This window comes from Pomacea canaliculata, linkage group LG2, assembly GCF_003073045.1.
Source record: "Pomacea canaliculata isolate SZHN2017 linkage group LG2, ASM307304v1, whole genome shotgun sequence".
Taxonomy (NCBI): domain Eukaryota; kingdom Metazoa; phylum Mollusca; class Gastropoda; order Architaenioglossa; family Ampullariidae; genus Pomacea; species Pomacea canaliculata.
Window position 1 is genome coordinate 39,579,716 of NC_037591.1, and position 20,069 is coordinate 39,599,784.

Consider the following 20,069-nt stretch of genomic DNA (forward strand, 5'->3'; position numbering starts at 1 on the left):
AACCTGATTCACGTTTTGAATACAAGCCACGAATACTGAAAGACTGTATTTATGTATGTATTTGCATTTTTTTAATGTTTCAAAAAATCACTATTATCATACGTTAAGTGAGATGTGGTTTTGTTTCCGGGAAACAGCAGGAAGTGTGTGTGTGTGTGTGTGGAAGTGAGGGGAGTGAAGCTGAATGATCGACTTGTGATTATCGCCCTTCGTAGGATTCCCGGGCCCAGTGTTCATGTTTTTGCGTAAAACGCAGGAACACACACATATAAACAAACAGGGGCCCTGAGTGACTCTCAGAAGTGACAACCCCAAGCTCAGTGATAATTTCATGCAAACGAATCAAAGCACAACAGTCAATGTCCCTGAATGTCAAGACTGTTAAATAATAAAAGACGCAGTAGAATAAACTATCGCTAAAGTATGGAATCATCTATGCCATTCAAAACATCAGCAGTGGCAAACCTGACCAAAACAATTTTGATGAAGGTGGCAGCGAAAACAAAACAAAAAAAAAGTCGAGTCACAGTTCGAAGATCAAAAGGAGAGGATCAAACAAATAAAAATGTAAAGCACAAAACTCGCTGGTGTAAAAAAGGAACAATACATATTTACAGCTACATTAGTAAGCTTTTCATAGACTCCACACAGAGAAGCAAAGAGTTACCACAGAGACCACAGGACTCAGTGATCTCCAGTGTGCATTCGTCTTAGTTTGTAATCAGATAAATGTAAGCAGCTTACACTCCATCATCTCCTTCTTAACTTAAATTCGCATTATTCTCATGGCTATAGAAAGTCTCTTGATGATTAATACAAATACTGCAAATGTTTCTTCAAACAAATCTCACTACAGTAAATGGATCAACAGACGGGGGGAGGAGTGAGACATGCGCACAGCAGTGTGACGTGTCGGGGATTAAGGTGACGTCACAACATCTACCCGGTTTGTCATCTCTTGTGGGAAGGGTTTGAGTCTCGCAACACGTTGGACGGAGAAAAAGTCTGACATACAAGTCTACAGTCAACTCGCTGAGAATTCGTCTCTCCTGACTTACCAGATATAAAACTCTTCGGTGTATAAACCACAGATACTTGGGAGAGTAACAACTCTGTATTGTAAAGAGCTAAATAAACTCTTATACTTAATTTTGTCCGTTATACATCCTCCTCTAATCATAATATGCTGAGTGTAACTAAACAAAGCTGTAAAAAATTGAAGATACAAATTTAATTAAGAATTAGTCGTGAGCAACATGAGCTTTTGTTTTCGTGGGATCCTTACCTGTTCAGGTCTGTTTGTGGTGTCGGTGAGCCATAGGACCGCTGACTCTACTGTAGTCATTTCTTTTGTTCAGTCGTCGATAAACTCCTCGGGCAGGTGTACTTCGGGAGTCAACACGAGAAAACGAGGTTCAACGAGTGCAGTCGACCGCTCAAGTGACGAACTCCAAAGGTCGTTTGTTAGGAGGAGACGAGCGATGTTCGAACCCGCAGCATCCATAGTAGCCTGGGCACAACTAATACTTACACACCCTGACACACTGGACCTACGAACACAAAGTTGCGACAAACAACAAACACCACCAGGAGAGTTTTTAAAAATCTTTACCTCGACAAGATGAGTAACAAGACTTGACACGGAGACCGCGGCACACTGTTCTTGTTTGAAGAGCGGAACTCCGAGTGTCTGACTACAATTTAGGGTAAACAATACTCACTTGCTCTAAACACACTTATTATGACTAATCGTGATTAATGCGAATAGCGAATACCATAAAAACAGAATAGAAAAAAATAATAAATAGAAAATACCATAAAATGTTAGACCACTAGTGAATCCATGACATTTCCCCCCAAATTAAAAAAAAAGCAATCAACCAGCCTTTTTTACAGCTTTTGGAGGCGATAGCATTTTTAACAGCAGTTGTTTTTTCGTTTTTGTCTTTGAGATTTGCTGATCTTATTAAGTAAGAGATAAAGCAACTGTCATTTTTTACCCATCATTGGTTGACTCAGCTTGGAACGGGTATTGCTGTAGGGCAAATGCTTATATCGTGCTTTACAGGTTTCTGTAACGGGTAGATTTTATAAACAACCGAGGTATGAGATGTGTTAGTCGTGTGGCTCATCTGTGCCATGGATGGTGACTTTGTTTAATAAATTTTTGCGCATAAATGTGACTAGTAGGAGTCTCTTTCGCATTCTTGTAGCAAACTCCCCCATCCTTAAGCCAACAAGCCACCTCCAACCTCACACTTACACACCTACACATACACAATGATTGAGTTCTGCGCAAGACGGAGACACTAAGAAAGTGTGAAGTGTTATTGAGAGACGGAAAGTGAGAGACGATGAGATGAGAAAAGAAGGAAGACTGTCTCTCCTGATTTGAATGCCGATGACTTATCAGTGAGAAACATTCACGGAGGTCTTTAAATATTAATTGTAGCTTAGCCCTGGGGTAAGGACATTATAATCTTGTTAAATCTGTGTTTATCCTCTCTGATATTTCATCGTCCTATCTGCCATTCTATAACCAAACGTTTGCAAGTTATTTTGTTTGTGTTCGTGTATGTGTGTTCGTATTATTCTGTGTACTTTATTATTAATTTACTGTGTATTTTTTATTTTTATTATTTCTCTCGATTGTGAATGTCACAGACATATACTCAAGCAAATTCATTGAAACAAACCCGGAAAACAGTAAAAATAAAATCAGTTTGTGTAAGTTTTTTTAAGAATAATATTCATACACTCAGATCAGTACATAATATTTAAAATTTAGCATATTCGATTCTTTAGCACCAATTTGATGCGTTCTGTCATTGAATTCACCAGTTTTAAGCAGTCTTGATGGATTTTACGAACTTTATACCAATGTTTATGAAGACCATAATCCACTTTACACAATCACAAGTTCTCAGTGGGGTGATGATCAGAGAGTTTGCAGGTCCCTGTAGTACGTTTATTTGATTATTTTCTTGACATTTTGATATCGGGCTAGATCATGCTGGAAAATTCAGATTCATTAGGCACTAACCCAGCGGTTCTCAACCTTTTACTTGTGACGCCCCCAATGACGAACACCGGTACGTCCACCCCCCTCCCCCCCCCTTTAGCCAGCTAGGTCGGTGGAGGAGGGGGAGGGGCCTTAGCTAACCTCGAACGACGCGTCGAGGAAATCAATGCAATTCAACAACGGAAGAACAAAGTTCGTATCTGCAAGATGTATAACTGTTAATGAAATTTTACTAAAGCAAATTCTGCGGTGCTAAAAAATATTATTTTATTGGTTTTATTAGACACTCACTTTGATTAATGAGAAGGTTGAGTCTGCTTGCTGTCGCATAGAGAAGTGAACCTGGGTGCGATGTTCGTACCCACTGCTATTCGCAGCTCAGCCTCTGCGTCCACACGATTTCTGTATTTCGACTTCAGTGCTGCCAATGCTGAAAATCCTTGCTCACACATACACGAAGTTGAAAATGGCAGAAGAACTTTCATTGCTTTCTCAGAAAGCACAGTTGATGCTAATCCAGAATGTTGGCACTGGTGTTGTTTGGAAGACCATTTTCAGGGATTGGTCACTCGAAAGGTCGATGAGCTGCTCTTCTTCTTCCGTGGACAACCCGATTGTGCTAGGATCAGCCAGAAATGGATTACGAATCCAATCGTATTTAGTCACATCAATTTCAGCGAAGTGATGCTGAAACCTTTCTTGCAGTCCGTTTAGATGGGCAATAATTACTTTCTTCACCTGATCAAGATCCAAGTTAACGTCAGCCTTGCACTTACACAAGCACGGAAACATATCAAAAATATTTTCTTGGCGTATCTTTTGCGTCCACAACGAAATTTTTCGGACAAAAGCATTCATCTTGTCAGTTGTTTGTAATATGGTGGTGTCTTTCCCTTGCAGAGAAGTATTCACAAAGTTCAGCTTCTCAAATACAGTGATACCTCGGTTCTCGAACATAATTCGTTCCGGGAGGACGGTCGAGAACCAAATTGTTCGAGAACCGAAGCAATGAAACCCATAGGAAATAATGGAAACTGGATTAATTCGTTCCAAGCCCCAGAAAATGCCTATTTACTGGCCTAATTTGTATATAATATGTAGAAAAACATGAGTCTCAACAAGAAATAAGAAATAAACGTGTATTTATTAAAACAAAAAACAAAAAAAAAATAAAATAAAATGTACTGTACAGTACAGTAAATTGTGTTTCATTTACTGTACCTGTACCAAACTTTATGGCAGGAGGGAATGAATGTGGAGGGAGGAGGGAAGGGGGATGGTTATTGTTTTGAAGGGGAGTCCTCTTCAATAAAAACAGAGGGTAACTGCTCTTCGGGTGTTTCTGTTCTCTGTATCTTTTGCTGAGGAGAATCAGAATCTTGCTCTGCAGTTGCTTGTCTGATTTCTTTACGGAAGAATTTGTCAATTGTTTGCTGTTTTTTTTCTCCTTTGCAAAATTTTGCGGAAAGTGGACATAACATTGTCATTAAAAATGTTAACTGCTCTATTTGCTACCACTTTATCAGGGTGATGTTGTTCAACAAAATTTGCGATTTCTGCCCATTTTGCACACATTTCATGACTCTCTCCACAAAAACCTGACTCTCTCTCTCTCTCTGCACTCACACTGATGACGCAAGCAAGGCGCGCTGGGCCATTCGGCTCAACTCGGCTAATCTCGGACGTTCGGATGTTCGAGTTCCAAATATTTGTTCGGATTCCAAGACAAAATTTTCTCGAATTTCCTGGTCGAATACCGATTTGGTCGAAAGTCAAGGCGTTCGAGAACCGAGGTATCACTGTATGTCCGATAAATAAGCCATTAGCAGCAGTCATCGGTCGTTCTTAAGCCCCAACCCCGCACTGTCTGGTCATGGCCTTCTGTCAGGGACCTAGAGTACTAGGACTGAGCACGTGCGAGGGCGAAAGGGTGTGAATGATGGACGTTTCCTGAATGCGTGCCTTTTAGATGTTTAAAAAAAAGAGAGAGAGGTGTGACTGGAGAGGGAGAGGGGAGTCAGCGATGAGAGATTGGGGAAGAGAGAGGGCAAAAGGCGAGAGGAGGGAGATTGGAGGCTTGATTGTTGAGAGGGGGATTGTGTTTTGAGTTTTGGAAGTGAGAAGTCACTGCATTGCCGAGTCAGTGTACTTGAATAGGGAGAAGAGATTTGGAGTCTGAGACCCCTTACTACTCGGTTACACAATGTAAACTAATTTCACTAATACCGGTATAAGAAACTTTTAAAAAAGGACCACCCTCGCCCCCCCCCCCCCCACAGGTTGAGAACCACTGGTTTAGGGTGTAGGTAAGCACTACAAGTATTGCCGACTAATTCTACCCGCCAACAGTCACAGGACGAGCGGCTTCGTCTCGCTCACGTGTTCATCCTGGTGCGTGTGACTAGCTAATCGTCGGGGAAGTCACGTGACGACAAACATTGCATAATGACAAACCAATGGCATTCATTTCTCAAGTCAAGATGAGGAAGCTGTTGCAAGGAGGAAGAGAATTTACTGGCAACCATTGTCTCTTGTGAACTTATTAAACAGAGAAGCAGAACTGATTACAGAGAGGAGTGCAGTTCAACTATTCTCACTAGACTCTTGTGAGTGAACCAGAGCCAAAATCGGTGTCTACAGATCGGAGAAATTACATTAGGAGGTGAGTTTGTTATCATCATCATCATCATCATCATCAAGGACAAATGTAAATTAAAATGTATTTCTTAAAATCAGTGTCGTCGGACTTTTGCTCCATTTAATGTAACCTGAGTAGCATTAAAAATGTGGAATTAATATGTTACCTGCCACTAGGGTCGTAGTTATAAAGTGAGTGTAATTAGTTTTTCCGAAGGTACAATTAAGAACTCCAGGATTAGTATCTTCAGAACTGAAGAAGTGCCCAGATCTTTCGAGCACTACATCAATAATATTTTATTTTCCCTAGGACACAATTTCACCACTTTATAACATCTTCTAGGGTAAAGCATCATATGCACGAGCTGGAAACCGCTTAAACTAACCTCAGATCGCTTGACATAAATCCTGTATAGACTAAATCCCCACAACCACTCCCCCTAAAACATGTAAGAGACCAACTCACATGTACAACACACGCTCACAGTCGTGTCTTCGATGTTTTGCGCAGTTGGGTGAAGTGTTTAAACATCTCTTTCAACTTTTTCTTGATTGGAACCACAATTCAGCGTTCTGAAAATATTTGAACATTGTTACACTTTCCAAGAAAGCTAATCCCAGTGAACGTAATACCTTTTGTCACAACCAGTTACCTCTCTTTTAAATAAATTCTTAAACAAAATAGTAAAACATAATTCTGATATTAATAGGGAGCAGAAATAAGACCAAATGCAGTTTTCAGGAAGATTTACTGAAGAAGCCAAGGTATTTATTTTGAATTCATTATGTAAGAAAAAAAGGCGCATGAAAGACTGCGTTGTTGATATTCTTTTACAATACAACCTCACCTTTGGATTAATGTGCGGGGACAAGGGTGGACCTAACAAGTCCGAAAGGGAAATAGTAGACATCTGGCTCACTTCACCCCACTGTTTCCCTCTCACACTTACTCGTCAACAAGCGTATTTACAGGTTATCCCTTCCACCCGCGTGTGTAAACACAACCGACAACATGGATGTTCAAAATATCAAATTATTATTGAAACAAGAAAAGAAAAACCAGGTTGAAGATGTCAGAATCAGATCACGCACAGATACTTCGGTCAGGCCTGACGAGAGGGGGGACAGGGGGGTCTGGTGTACCCGGGCCCGCGGCTGTCAAGGGGGCCCGGTCTTGGTCAGTGGATTTTTTTTTAACATTATATACTGGGAAAATAATTTACGATTACAAGTACAAGGGGCCCGGAGAGGTCGTCTGTCCCGGGGCCCGTGCTGGCTCTCGGCGGCCCTGACTTCGGTACCCGCTTTGTCATAAATTTTTTTACCAGTTTGTAATAGTGTAAACAAAACTACCTAGTCCTCTTAATAATACTTTATATAATAAACACGCAGTTCATTTGCTTTCTAAGAAGTCACTAGGCGGAGTAGTATAGTTTTTATTTTGCAATCTGTTTTAATATTTTACATTTTAAATGAAACTACGTGTATTTAAAATTTATTTATTGGTCTAATGTTTTTCATCTCCGCCTCTTATTTCAGTGATCACGATGACTATGCAGCTTCTTGTGTGTTTGTTTACACTCTTGATTCAGCACCACGTACAGAAAACACGAGGTAAGATCAAGAGTGGGTCGCAGGGAAGGGTAGGAATAGTTCGGGTAAAAATCAACAAGAACCTACTCGTCCCGATCCTTTCAACATCCACGTAGCCACATAAGCTAAAACTCATGTTATGAGGCTAAATGATGATTATGATGAAGTCTTATATTTCAGTCTAGACCTTTGTTGTTCCAAGAGCTTTGTTTACATTGTAGCCTGTGATGGTGTGTACACCTCACCCAGTGGCTCCATCTCGTCCCCGCTGTACCCCAGTCAGTACCCGCCTAATAAAGACTGTACCTACATCATCAACACAACACAGGGCCATCGCATTACCTTGACATTTGTTACATTTGAAATTGAGGCTGCAACCGATGACTGCGAGTTGGATCATTTACAGGTTTGTAATTGTTTCTTTCCTGTTCCTTCAGGACGTGTTTTCCGTCATTTTAGAAAAACAGAATATATTATTGTGACACTTGTTTGGAAGCTCTGCATATACTGCAACATAATACTTTATTTGAGAGTTAGTATAATTTTTACTTTTTATACTTTAATATTCAAAGGCAAAAGCAAAATAAAATGCAGTTGAGCAATAAAGAAGTAAAGGAGGTGAAAAAGACCAGTGAACATTGGATTGCTATGTGACAGCGAGAAATGGATAGCGATCACAGATAAATACAAGCTCAAAATTAAAAATCAAAACGATGTTGAGAAACATGATGTAGAACAGCAGCTACTATTTTAATGTTTTTTTCTGCAATGTGTCTGGTGTTAAAAACTGAAACAAAGAGAACAAACATTATTTTTTTGTATTCTTAACGGTATGTTGATATTGTTTATATTCCTTAGTATCATTGGCCATTACAATCGGTTCAAGACATATTGCTTAGGAAAATTGTTAAAGATTGTGCCCAGGAAATGTATCTCTTAGTTTATCTCTCTATTATCGTCACATCTTTCCCCACAGTCTCCCTCATTGTCTCCTCTGTTTCTTCTTGCATGCAATGTTCAGAATATCTCATTGGATTTGTTTAACAGCTCCTTACTATGACATGAAAACAGCAACACGTGAAAGGTTTTTTTTTTATTATATATGTCAAAGTAGATAGCTAAATAATTACTCATAAAGCGATGATCCAAAAAAATCGCTTTTTACTTTATTTGGCTATAAGCCCAGAGAGAAGAATTTGTAGCCATGATACAAACAATGGCAAAAATCTGTCACATAATAAACCAGAACTCGGGAACATGAAAATTACCCGCCCTGCTGTTCCCTATAGGCATGATTTTATTTGATATCACGGTATATAATGCATACTGGTGTAACTATAGGTTCATTGCTAGATACTTGAGAACTATACTTCTTCTTGAATCTTCGTTGTAGCTTTTCTCAATATAAAGAAAAAGTCATGCAGTGTTTGAAGGATTAATTTATTAGTTTATTATTAGTCGGTCTCTCTTCAATCTCCCCAGCTTATTAACATTACTGCGTTAAAGTCATTTAGAAACAACACCCTGTATCATTTTCTCCTCGATGGTCCGGAATCAGGTCTTGATCCAGTTCTCCTTGATAAATAGTTTAGCATCGTCCTTTCATAATACTGGCCTCCAGAAAAATGATCTTTTGCACATCACTTCCAGACAATCCACCCACGTTTACGAGAAGCCTTCACTTTACTGACAGGCAGCAACAACAATCACTACAAGACACAATTTACCCAAAAATTCAAGATTAATATAGTTTTGATGTTCTACATAATTTATATATTTAGTATGTTATGTGTTGTACAACTACGTACTTGTAGAAAACTCAAGGTGACTAGGGTGTGTGAGATATTTTCTGACATGACAAAAAAGTGAAATGTACATGACCATTAGCAATCATAATTGTGAATATTTTTCATATTCAATAAATTAATGCTCACATCCTAAGATCCGGGATGGAAGTTCCAGACACTCACCGTCTATGGGTATCTTCTGTAACACGAGAGTTCCGGACAGAGTGAGGTCCACGTCTAACACCATGTGGATCAGATTCCAGTCTGGCTCACAGTCAGGCACTGGCTTCAATGCAACTTACTCATCAGGTAAACAGCAATTTCTAAATTGCTACGATTATGTCCTTTTGCTTTTATAGTTTCGTTTTCCATTGTATAATTATCTGGTATTTGTCACTGACATAAAGACACACAGAAATACTACATTTCAGATGATTTTCCCTTGTTTGTTTATTTTAAAAATTATCGGTTTTGCCATTCATTGTTCTCTTCTTATTTGTTTTCACGCAGAAAACAGATCAAACTGCAAACGTATGAATGCAATAAATAATAGAATCACATGGTGATATGTCCATTATATCAAACAAATCATCATTTACACAGTTATTAGTCGAATCATAATATACTTTATCCACTGCACTGTAGCTCCTTAGAGAGAAGAGGTGATGTGAAGAATGTCTTTGTAGATAACAAAGTCACCATCTTAGAGATCATCGATCGAAGGACATGAACCATAGCTGAGCAAAGTCTTTGCAGTTGTGTCATCGCGAGGCTTTAGAAATAAATAAAATATCGACATCATAGTAAAAAATATGAAATGTCGCCTGCAGAGAGATTGGTTTTGTTCAATTTGGTTAGCAGACTTTGCTCTGAACAGACAACTGATTACATCCACGAGGAGATGCTGATAGAAGAAGGAGAATACAATGCAGATGCAATAACAGGTTGTAGGGCATGAAACTCATTAAAATCTTGCAGTTCACCTAGTTCACATCATGGGAAAAGAAAAGCTGATCGCAAGATTTCGATATCAGTAGGCGACCATCGTTAACCTCTTCAGTCAAGGTGCTGAGTAAACTCATCTTTTTTTCGTTTCTCTCTGTACTTCCTTTCACTCTCTCTTCAAAATGTTAACTTCTAAAATACAGGCTTTATTAGCTTCAGAAAACCTAAGCTTACACCAGAATACTGTGAGGTTTTTTGACTTCGCTTCAAATTATTTGGGCTGTAAATACTTTCTCCTTCTCAAGTGCAAAGGTTCTTTGTATGGAATACTGTCACTGAACACAACACGAAATTGGGAAAGCCAGCATAACACTTAACTGATATAGTTCTTTTCTTTACTTCGTTTGTTCTATTTTTTTCCCCTTTTTGTCTATTTTTTTCTTCCGATCTCTCTGTTCAACAAGTTTTTTTTTCTTGTGTTTATATTATTTTCGTATACTTTTTTTTTAATAACCGAAAAAAAGTTCATGTGAGACAGTATCTGAGATAACATTCTTTGACTGTGAACTCTTCACCTAAATGTGAAACGTTTTCCTCTTGTCCACAGCAATCATTCCACACAAGTTTCTCCTTGTCACTGACTTTTATAACGGCATCCGTCGCATAGACATCGACACGGGAAGTAATGTTACAATCCGTCCTGATGGTCTACAGCTGCCATTTGGTATTGACTACGATCCAGTAGACGGTCGTGTCTATTGGTCAAATGCACTGGACAAGACCATTCAATCCGCTAACCTTGATGGCAGCGATGCTCGGCTGGTTCGCAGTATTAGTCAAGGTAAAGTAGCTTACAAACACTGTGGTCATATATTCTATATTAATTACATAATTGTTAAGAGCATTTAATAGTAATCAGTATAAAGTAATTTTGTATAGCTTATTTGTTTCTTCCAAAGTGAAGGCGTAAAATGCAAAAAGGCAAATACAAACGAATAAAAAATTTATAATGCAGCTCTAGGGAATATTAGCTCGCAACATATAGCAGCAAACAAGATTCATAATTCTTTATTCTGTCACACTCTAAGGAACTTGAGGTATGAAAACTATATAGATACATGCTCACACATATTCCTATCTTTATAAATAGTACCTATTATTCACATACACACACCTATTGATTGGTTAAGTACAACTAACAAAAATATATAAACACTAACAGAGAGCGGGTGCGATAATAGAAGCAGTAATCAACAGGACACTCAAGCATGACAAAAATCTACAAGCGAAAACAAAAAGAGATTAAGACAAGTCACATTCAATCCAGGTGGATAGGAGACATATATGATAAAGATCCATCTGGTGTCTTTAAATCAGTGTGGATATGCTTTACTGTAACGAAGTATGTTCGCTGTGTTTGGACGATCAGTGAAATGTCTTCATTAAAACATCCCCGCCATCTGTCAGAAGTCCTATGGCTTTATTTTACTGTCATCTTACGCTTGTGTAGTCAGCAAAATAACTGCAAAGTAAACAATAGTCGTTGGGAAAGTGACAGGAAAATAATGAAGTCTGTCTGTAGCTTATGTAATTCACATTATGTAGCTATGTAGGAGAAGGACATTATCACAATGGAAATGAGTTACCAGTTCTATAAACAGTATAGCTACATAATTACAAAGAAATTATCACATTCAACCCGGGGTTGTACCTTCGAATAGTATACCACGATACGCAAGAATTAAAAGTATTTAAAAATAAATCATAAATAATAAATAGGCTAGGATGAAACACTAAATTTATAACTAAAGTTAACAGAAGAAATTATTTTTACTTTATTTAACTCCATTATGAAATCGCACTTTGTTGTAAATCCAAGGTAAATTATAAAATTGTATTTCAAAGAAAAATATATACAACATCGGTGATCGTTGCAATGTTTAGTCTGATGAAAAAGTATATTAATGGTTACACACATGTAGAAATAAAAGTCCGGATAAAGTTTAAACTTGTTACTAACTTGTGAGAGGCCATGACTTAGTAGCTTCTGAAGATCTTGTTGAATTTTAAAGAAACGAAAGAAACTGTTTAATTTCTATTGGGTTTTATTAATGTGTGTTATTGGTTCAGTGACCGAAACTTGATAACTCTGAAGTTATTTGACCTAGTGTAATATAATCATAAATATTTATTTGTTAACTGTCTTTAAGGAGGTCTTCTATGGGGCCTTTCTGTGGACTCTATGTCGAGGCTACTATTCTACGCCGACGACGGCAACAAGGTCATCGGAATGATATCACTGGACACCAACAGTCATCAGATTGTCGTCGATTCAGACATTGGTCAGCCTATAGACATCGAGCTGGACAAACACAATCGGTGATTATAATAAGACTTGTAAATGACGATAAACACATTGAGCTCCATATTTTTAAAACTTTTATATTGCTGACAAATAAAATAACAATTTATGTTAAAGACTTTATTCTTAAAACGTATACAGCTGTGCGATTTACATGCTAATGATGATACACTCGAGACTTTGGATACGATAAGAAAGAAGCAACAAAAATTGTTTTAAAGAAGAGAATTAAAAAGTTAAACCAGAAAGAACAAAATACTTTAAAGACATTGAGTAATAGTTCAAAGAAATGAACTGTTAAAACCTGTTTTAAAATCGCTCTCCAATTATTTGTACAAACCACAGTGTGATGTACTGGAGTGACTGGGGTAAAATAGAGAGGTGTAACTATGACGGCTCGCACCGTGAGATATTTGTTTCCGCATTCGTGAATCTTAAAAGTCCAACTGGTCTTGCTTTGGACACAGTAGGTAAGATGTTGAGTTATTTTTTGCCCCTTTTATTTATTTTTAATGTCAAGTTTTGGAGATTATTCTTACTTGTCTTTTTGTATCATTAGTTATTTCGTTCTGCTTTTCTCATTTGAAAACTTTGATTTGTTGTTAGAAAGTTCACTTTATTCTCTTAACCTGTGTATGTGAGGATTTGTTGTTACTTTTTCGTATCTCAATTTTATTTACTTTGCTAAAATTCATCCGAAGGTGTACATACTCGTGTCTAACCATACCTGATTTAATAGATGATGTGCGTTGGTATGTATCTGCAGAATGTATTAACAACAGCATGGGTGTGTGAACGGGTGGATCAATGGATGTGAATGTGAAGGGAGGAGACTTTACTGGGCAGATGATGGTACACAGCTGATAGGATGGAGGGATCTGGACGGCAGAAGTACTGAAGTTTATTTTAGACATAAGGACTCGTATTTTATGGGCCTGGATATCTACCACACTGAGTTGTTTGTCGCTGACTGGGGACCTAACAAGTAAGCACTGAGATTTCTTTCTCTTACAGCTGGAAACAATGTTGTTTGTAACATGAGGACAGGAGGAACAGGATAGAGAAAAAGCCTTAAAACAACATTTTCAGGTAGCAACAGTGAAAATCATTTAAATTGCTTTTACATTTGTCAAGGTTTTGAAAATTCATTATGTAATAGCCATACTTAGCCCTTTTTGTTGTGTGGTAGCGAAATTCGAGCTTTTGGAATTGTGATGTTAAAGAAAAAGAAAGAGAGAGAGACAGAGACAAAGTTCAATGTAGACTCAAAATGTCTGAATGTCAGGGACAGGGTTGTCACCCATGACAGGTTATACACGTGTAACGTGTAATTCCTTGTCCAGACAAGATAAACCTTTGAAAATTCCCTATTGATATTCTCATTATATTTTGTTAGTTTGAGCTGTTTTAAATGCACTGAATTGAACTAATACTGCGCTAGTAATGGAATTTGTAAGTGAAAGATGTATTTGAATCCTGTGTGAATGTGTAAAGTATATTATGACCGAGGACAAATTCGAGTAAAATGAGCAGGAACTGGGGAGAAGAACTTAGAAACAACGAGCCCAGACACGCTCCCAAAAGAAAGTCAAATCATTCTTCCATCTACGTTTTAGTCGACAGAGGGACTAAACTGAGGTATTACAGAGGTTCTACCCCAGTCAAAAAGGGACTCACAGAGGTTCTACCCCAGTCACAAAGGGACTGCACCGAAACATTAGATAGGCTCTACCCCAGGTGCAGTTTTCACGGGACCTTCTTAAGCAGGGGGAACTACTTGAGCTGTCATCCGACTCTCATCCGTGTTTCAGAGAATATTGAGATTGTACTTACAGGCGGCGTTATCATCGCTACTCACTGATGAACGAAGAAACTCTTCTAACCGATAGTTGTATTCTTGGGTGTGTTGTGATAAGTAAAGCGTAGTTCATAACACAGAGACAAGGGATTCTACCCTCACATAGAAAGGCCGCAAAATGTAACATGTTGGTTTGTATAGCGATTTCCTCACACTTACAGACAGGGTCAAAGTTCGAGACATGACTGTCCACAGCTTATGGCGATAGAAGAAACTAGAGTAATGTGGGAGAGCAGTGTAATGTTGCAGCTGTTTGGCTAATACGACTTCTTTCTGTACATAAGACAACAACTGATGTAAGTTTTCTACATCCATCAGTTCAACAGCCATCTGCAAACTTGTTGGCAAGAGCTGGGCTTCATACACTGTGGTTTGTATCTTTGAGACTTTTGTCTATTCCTGTATATAGCTGATAGACACAGGCCACACTGTCAAACTGCACGATGACCACTTCTGATGACGATGACTCCTTGATCAAAGTGATCTTCAACTTGTGTTCTGCCAATGGTTGAGAGGTGATGTTGTAAGGGATACTTGCTGGTGGACAATCAGACAGCTGAGATTAGGAACAAGCACAATGCTTTGTTACTGATTTGTCTGACATAACTTTTGTCTGTCTTTCGCCACTTGCCACTGAATCTATGAACTTGACCAGCTCCTGTTTTAGCAAGTCTCTGCCCGGGGCACGTGCAGCCTCTAAACGGCCCTGAATTCACATCTACAGTTAGCAAAGCTAGTGTGTCATCAGTAGGAAAAACAGAAACTCAAGCCAACGGAGCTGAAATCGCCGGACGACTACTGATACCGATGCAATCGCAAAGCAGAGGAAAACTGTATGAAAAGGTTGACGCAAAGGACTGATTGGTTGATCTTCAAGATCTTTTGAAAAAGCCGTTAGGCAAAAGACCATCAGACGACGGATAACCTGAAAGTAACATAAGAAACCAAAGTCAAACAGTCCTGCTCAGCACCGACGCAACGAAAAAAGCACCGGCCTACACCATGTGGGAAACAGATATAGATGCATGGCGAACATTTTGACTGTAAAATTAAATTAGCCGACCCACATTCCTCATCAGATGTTGGATTATCCGGGTTTCTAAGAAATCAAACTATATAAACTGTGACTCAAGAGGTGTGCGAGAAGAAAAATGTGTGATAGTGTAGAGAGGGTGTCGGGATCGGTTGAGAAGGTATATATAAATAAAAATATTGAGGAGTTGATGTGTTGTTGTTTTTTCGTTTACAAACCCACATGACTCCTATGGTAATTTTTATGTTTCAGATAAAATGTTTGATTGTAATCATTTGAAGTATATAAAATTAAAGGTCCAGCTTAGGAAAAAATAGAAAGTTTAAAGAAAAGAATAAAAGGTATGAGAAGAATAGGACTTAAGCCAGTAAGAAAATTTTGTTGTACTTTTTCATCTAGCATCTCACAGGACCAGCCACTCTTGTCTCTAGTAATCGACAGTGAGAAGGTCAGGTACACTGTAAAAGATGACCAGTCCAGTCATGTACGCCAAAAAGCAAACGTTTTGAAGTTCACTGAGATTTTTTTAAATATGTTGGCGCATTAATGACCAATCAAACAACTCTTACAGAAAATTTTATCTTTAAATATTATTAACAATAACTTCTAAAGTAATAGTTATGATAGATTAAACACATTTGCTTACCAGTAGGGCTACTATTTAAGAAAAGTACGCATTAAAACTATTTAATGTTCTGCTCCTATTATAAAAACTCGGTTGCTTGCAGTTTACTTTCCCATGCATCATTGTTATAACTATAGTTATAAAACAAACGAAATGTGTAGTGATGTTCATACGATGCTTTGTACTATATTTTGTATTTATCTGTTTCCCCTCACTACCGCCATCTTTCACCACGTGATCCTTTACATAGGCGGCACTTAAAGGGGGATAAGGGGGGCAAACAGCAACCATCGCCTAAGGCCCCACGCCTGATGGGGGCCCCGCACTAACACCGTGCACCATGGCGATGAGGCAGGCGGTAATGTGTTGTTGCCTGCTGCTTATGTTGTGTCCGCTTCCAAAGGCCCCCCAATTCTATTTATCCAAAGCCCGCATCCCCCCTAGCGCCGGCTCGGTCTTTTAGTAAACCAACAAATACAACAAAGTAAAATAGACATGATATAACTAAAGAAAGTTGTACTCATTTGGTATTGTGTTTATACAGAAATCTGGCAAAAACACACATATCTATCGCATTGGCAAGGATGGAACAATGACTGCGACAGTACAAGTTAATGGAAGAGTAAACGATGTCCGGGTGTATGACGAGGAAAGAACAGATAAAGGTGAGTAAACATTCTGTACTGACAGGCGCATAATTATTGACAGGTACAGTGACACACACCTGTACAGCAAGATACGAAATAGCGAAACTTTACAACACGTGCTTGGTGTTAATACCTGATGAACTGGACTTATCAATGGTCTGAAAAGTTGAATTTGCTTCCGATGTACAATGTTTGACCTCGTGACGTAAGAAGTCATTTTCGTTTTGAGGTCAAAAGTGAAGTGCGCTGAGCCTTGTGCAGGTTTTCGTCAGTTTGTTGTGATTAGTGGGTGGGTTTGCTTGTTCCTCTGTTTATGCTATCTTTTCGGAGTCTTTTTTCTTTTCTTTCCTGTTTTCTCTCTAAATTTCTAGCTAATTAATAACCCTGTATTTTATATTCTACTCACGAGGGTTCGCGTATTTGTTCACTCAGGAGCGATTGGTTTAGTCGCTAGCTTAGTTCGTTTGAGTGTCTGCGTGACTGTGTGACTGTGACTGTGTGTCTGTGAAGCTTGTCCTTCTTGCTTGTATCTCATAACCAACAGATGATTTTGCTCTTTAATGTGAACATTTCATATCCTAAGATCCAACTACCTATACCCCTTATTTCTATTTTCAGCATCTACCTCACCATCGCCAACAAGCGATCACACAATAAGTGAAAGTCCAGGTAGTAACAAAAGCTTTGCTTTTTTTCTCAATACTTTGTGTTGAGGTCCAACCTCTCAAATAAAATAAAAAGCACTTTTAAAGATAATTTATTTCACTTATGTAATGACACTTATGACTGTTATTTTGATATCATACCTTGGCTCATAATTTAATGTCGTTTTTCAGAGCACATAGTGCTTTATCAAATGATTTGTTATAAAACATGTATGTACTGTAAAATTTCGGACCATAAGCCCCGACCTTTGTCTCAAGCTTTCAATCCTGCGGCTTGTTAGCGGATTTTCAGATTCCCATTAATTTTTCAATGAGCTTCATGTTAAAGTGTTAACTTTATTTTGAGACAGTTTTATTTGCTCACATTTTAAAAATCAAAGACACATACAGTTGAAGCATTCAGATCAGTAGCTGAAGCACACACCCATCATGCTGAAAGCGAGACGAAATACCCACGATGCAGCTTTCAACTTGAATTTCTTGAAAAATGTAGAGACTGCTTAAAACATGGAGTGGGTGGGGTTACATACAGGTGAGCTCAATACATCGAAATTTGGATCTATATTTTATAACTCAAGAGGAAATATATCAAAACAAGCTTTAGAAAATAGTTGTTATTACTTTTATTACATTTTGGGAAACAGACTCTGATGGCGCTGAGACTTTAAACATCATTTTGGTCGGCGTCATCGTAGCCTTGGTAGTAACTGCTGGCAATCGCAATTCTCATCGTTTTTATCAAACAAAAAAATTAAAAAAAGGAAATATAATAACATGAAAATAATCAACTGCACCAAAACAATGAAGCAGTTTAAAGCATTCCTTAGTTTGAATGCACTTTAAACATGACAAACATAACAGTCACATGGCACAAGTACGACTCATGTCATGAATTATCTGTAAGCTCACAGTTTTCTGTCCACCGAAGCACACATGTGTGTCCTAAGGTGACAGCTGTGAGAAGAAATCACTCGGACATCGTCGGTCATTTCCTGCGGCCACAGGGCAAAGGTTATACACCGTCACACAGTGTCGCTGTCGCTATAGCAACTCTCGAGGAAACAAAGAAAAGGTTTTGATTATTTGTTCTACCACAGTGACCATTCTTCTTTGGAAGAGTGAAGAACTCGAACATTCTCATATCTTCTGAGTACACAGACTTTTATTCACCGTTACAAAGGTGAGAAAATAAATTATTCTCATTGTTTGCAAGACTTTCATCACATGTAGCATACACAAGACTTGAAGGTTTTCATAATTCATAATTTGCTGTAATGTGTAATTGATTAAAAATCTTAGGCAGTGTGATCGCTTTTTTTAAGCTGTTTTTGCTATTTTTCTGTCTTGATTATTTTTTTCTGAAGACAAGAGATAAAATGATTCAAGTTGATTTACTTGGCCTTAGGAACGTTTTTAACGTCTTCAGTTATTCAAAATGTAGAATCTGCTTTTTTTTTTTTTTTTTTTGAAACAGCATTAAAAGCTTGGAATTTTACTCTTAGCTAAAGGAGAGGTGAGTATTTTTCCACTGCCATCTACAACATACATGATACAAGATCACTGTACCATGACAAAGGTCAGAATCGTCCACACGTAAGTACGATCCATAGTGTCAACAAACTGAGATCAAAGAATTTTGCACGGCTTAAGCGAATTCACGAATGACTGGACCGCGGCTTAATGGCCCTAAACTGTCTGCGGTTCCAACCCCACTATCAGCTGTCTGCCTAAGGTTAACCTGTGGATGTACAGTCAAGTTGTCTATATTATAGACCTCAATCTGCACACAATGATGTCAGTAAGCTTGTGTCTCGCCAGTGAAAGTGATAGTTATTGTGATATTTGTTTACAGGACGAACGCCGCCACACACACAGCAGCCAGTTACAAGGTCTCGCATGCATCCACCCATAAAACTGTCTTTAATCTCGGCAAAAATTGTTGCCACTGATAACCATTAGAGGGATTTTAAACGAGTGTAGTAACTGGATCGGTGTGTGAGATGCGACTGTCTGTTTAGTTTTTAGCTGGTAAACTCCAAACAAAGACAAATTCTGTATGTGTTGTAAGCGAAAATATATAATACAAATGTCTTGTATTGTTATGATCAGACCTTTTATTCAACTAATAAAATGTAACATCTTCGTGTGTTACAGCCTGGAAAATCAAGCAGACTGATAATTGACAAGATCAACATAAGACCACAGGAGACAACTCCAGTGTTTGCTGGTAACATGGGACATCACTTCCACAGAGAACTGAAAACTGAGCTACTGTGTGTGTGGATGGCAACTGCAGTCATATCAGAGTTTGGAGTCCTTTTCAATTGTTGTCAGAGACCCTTTTCATTCTACTTTAGTACGAGTATCATTCAAGAGACAATATTTGTGTTTATTGGTAACAGGGGGCATCACTGGGACGAAAACCTCAAAGCCAAGCTCCTGTAGCTGTGTGAATATTGCACCCAAGACACCACAATTTTTATTTTATTAAATACATTGACCACGTTTATTATTGTTTTTTTTAACTTTAGTTAAGTTAGAAATAAGTAACTATAAATCTTACTGACATTACGGTTTTAACCAAGAAGGGGTAAGGGGTACTTGCTGACTGTACAGGCAATAGCATCCTGCACTGGCGTTGACCCAATGATATACAATTAAAATAATTGTGGCATTCTCACAATCTGTTCAGCTTCAATACTTTACGATTATTGTTTACTAGCGCTGACAACTGAGACTGCAAAGAAAACTGCCAACGTATCACTTTTTTGTAAACACAAACAACATTTAAGTCTGTGCATTGATCACACATGGAGCTTGTGAAGACATCAACTGTAGCCTACCTGGTCTTACCTGCGTAAAGATGTTGAAGGGGATGTCTCAGCAGTATTTAGA

General features: G+C 38.3%; 1 protein-coding gene across 1 annotated transcript in view; it reads left to right on the forward strand.

The window, feature by feature from the left end:
- Window positions 1–20,069, forward strand: part of LOC112556955 (low-density lipoprotein receptor-related protein 4-like) — a 209,862-nt gene that overhangs the window by 45,667 nt on the left and 144,126 nt on the right. The window lies entirely within an intron of this gene.